The 3358-nt window shown below is 31.3% G+C and overlaps 1 pseudogene across 1 annotated transcript; it reads left to right on the top strand.

Annotated features, from left to right (window-relative positions):
- The first annotated feature begins 501 nt into the window (after positions 1–501).
- Positions 502–2044, top strand: LOC145133291 (acetylserotonin O-methyltransferase-like; annotated as a pseudogene). The gene is made up of 2 exons (XR_013718525.1): positions 502–1294; positions 1620–2044. The product of XR_013718525.1 is annotated as an acetylserotonin O-methyltransferase-like (transcript).
- The last annotated feature ends 1314 nt before the right edge of the window (positions 2045–3358 follow it).

Below are 3358 nucleotides of genomic sequence, written 5' to 3'. Positions count from 1 at the left end.
CGTTAAAGTTTTGTGGCCAAACTTTAAATATTAAAAGGTTCCAAAAAAATGTAAAAATATTGATTGCAAGGACCAAAAGTGTCAAAATGGGTAAAGAATAATGACCAAAGTTGCCAAAAAACATCCAAATTTAGTATTCCTAACTTCCAACAATAATACAGGGACCAATTCTGCCAAAAAAATGGGAAGTTGAATGGAACACAAACCCAACAATAATACAGGGACCAATTCTGCCAAAAAAATGGGAAGTTGAATGGAACACAAACAAAAGGACGTGAATAAATTAATTAAAGAAGTACAGGGACCGGATATGTAAATCAAGGGACCAAACCTGGACAAAGTATCCCAAGTTTACTATTCCTTTCTTCCACAACTTTAATATATATATATAATAATAAACTTTTCAATTTAAGAAAAAAGAATGAAACATAATTAACTAAATAATTAGACATAAATCCCACAATGCAACATTTTTTGCTATTTAAAGGAACCATGATCCTCACATTTATTCATTCAATTTGAGAGCAAAATGTCTGCAGAAATTAAGAAAGAAGAAATTGATTCCAAAGAAGAAGAAGCAGCCGTAAAAGAAATATGGAAATATGTTTTGGGTTTCACTCCAATGGCTGTGGTTAAGTGTGCCATTGAGCTCAGGATACCCGATATTCTCCAAAAACATGACACCCCGATGACACTTGCCGAGCTTGCATCCGAGCTCGGGTGTTCATCATCATTGTTATATAGAATCATGAGGTTCTTGATCCAGTCTAAAATATTTCAAGAAAAACCCATATCAGACACATCCCTTGGATATGCTCTTACACCTTTGTCCCGCCTTCTAACTAGGCATGGAAAGCAAAGCATGGCCGATTTTGTACTTTTAGAGAGCAGTCCAGTCATGTTAGCACCATGGCACAAGCTAAGTGCTATGGTTTTGGGCAGCCAAAACACGCCTTTTGAGGCAGCACATGGTGATGATCTATGGAAATTCACAGCTGCAAATCCTAGTCATAGTAAGCTCATTAACGATGCCATGGCTTGTGATGCTCGGAATGCAGTGAGGGCGGTGATCGAGGGTTGTCCGGAGTTGTTTGAGGGGCTGAAGACGGTGGTGGATGTTGGTGGTGGTGATGGAACGGCTCTAGGACTGATTGTTGAGGCTTGTCCATGGATCAAAGGGATTAATTTGGATCTGCCTCATGTTGTGTCGGTGGCTCCTGCATGGAAAGGTGTAGAACATGTTGGAGGCAGCATGTTTGATCATATTCCAAAAGCTGACGCTGCTTATATGATGGTTAGTGAATTTATGTGAGCTGTTACTTTGAATTTTTTTTCCTTTCTTTATATCGGATTGTCAGGATAAGCGATCTTTAAAATATATTTGAAGATATGAAAACACATTTTATAAATGAAAACACATTTTCTTAAATTTTTAGATTGAGTTGTTAATTTTCTCCCAATAAATAATAAAGAAAAAAAAATACCCTAGCAAAATTTGCATACCTACTAATTACTAATGAGTATAATACGATATATAGAGGTTATTTTGATCTTTATATTTGTTAGAGACTAGAGAGTTTCAAACTTGTTCCTGAAATGATCAAATTTGAATATTTTAGAAAGTATTGCATGACTGGGGAGATGACGAATGCATTGACGTACTAAGAAAATGACGTGCTAAGAAGCAATTGTTGGACTTGAAGAAAACCATGAGTATAACGACGTGGTATTGATGATTGACATGGTGATGATGGCTCATACAAGCACGGGAAAAGAACGAACTTTGAGAGAATGGTCTTACGTGTTTAATGAAGCTGGATTCACTCGTTACACTATAAAACAAATTAGATCCTATCACTCTGTTATTGAAGTTTATCCTTGAATCTCAGTCTTTTAATATTAGCAACTATGATTTACTCGAGAAGGGTATCTTTTTTTTGTATGTTTTGTAAGTTTGTAATGATGTGTTGTTTTGCAATCAGAATAATTATTGTATGTTTGTAATGTTGTGTTGTTTTGCAATAAAAATGTAATTATTTTAGTACACGTAAGACTACACTATTATAAAATGCTCAATAATGTCAATCATGTTCAAACTTCAAAAGATTACTGAAATCGTTTTCAACTTTTAATAAATCTCTAAAAAATTCTAAAAAGTTAATTGCATCGTTTTAAAAATGTCTAATAATGCATAACCTATAATTTGATATCTTTCTATAGATATCAAGCATTATCCAATATTTTACTTTGCTGGATGTCTATTTATATTTTTAAATTATTCTTTATGATATCAAACTTTAACCACTATTTTACTTTATTAAATGTTTGTTTACATTTTTCATAATTTTAAGTTTAATATCATAACTAGATTATGACCCGTGTAAAACGCGGGGAACATATAAAATTATAAAAAGTCGACACAATATCAAGATGGTTTTCAAAAGACGGATAAATGGTCGATACAAATGAATGAATATGGTCATATGTAGAGCAACACCCTTTGTTTGTACTTCTTGAATGCAAACATGTGGACAGAGTTTACAAAGATCCATACTATGCACGATAATTGTCCTTCATGTGCTAACTATTAGATATGTGATGAAAGAAAACTCATTCATTTCATATGTATATTTTTTTATAACTATTAATAATATCAATACATATTTAATTGCAGTATATTTAAGTAAAAATGAGAAATTGATGATGATATATGAATCAATTAAGTGAATATAAAAACTACATCCCTATTATTGGAAAAAGGAATAGTACATTGCTATTGTTCAAAAACAACAAAAGCAATCAACATACATATTATTGAATAAAATAACATTCACCACCAATAAAAATTTGAAACACCTTGGTTTTATTTGTAAACATAAATGACACAATTTTTCATAGAAAATGAATTTGATGCATTGATGTCTTAAAATGAATTTATTAAATTCTTCAATACATATATTAAAAAATAATATCATAAATCAAAATAAAACATAACTTGACGATTAAAACTATAAATTAAAAAAAAAACAAAGTATTCAATCATAAACTGATATAAAATACTAAATATATTAATGAGAAAAAACAACGGTTTTCGAATGCAATTTAAAATATATATAATCACATATTTCTACCTGGCATAATCACTATCTCAAAATCTGAACGAAATGAAAATATTTCATGAGAATGATGTGCCAGAACAACATACTCAATCGTATTTCATTTAAAAAATAAAGGAGATTGTTTCGATAATCCTACCATTTATTTGCACCAGCATTGTAATTACTAACATCCACTTTAGCTCACCGATTCTGAATGAAAATTCAAATAGCCCACAAATGATCTCCACTTATAGAAAAAT

The sequence above is a fragment of the Lactuca virosa genome, chromosome 8 (genome assembly GCF_052849685.1).
Source record: "Lactuca virosa cultivar CGN04683 chromosome 8, Lactuca_virosa_CGN04683_v6, whole genome shotgun sequence".
In the NCBI taxonomy this organism is placed as follows: Eukaryota; Viridiplantae; Streptophyta; class Magnoliopsida; order Asterales; family Asteraceae; genus Lactuca; species Lactuca virosa.
Note: the sequence above shows the minus strand (reverse complement) of the source record. Positions and strands in the feature narration are given on the sequence as shown.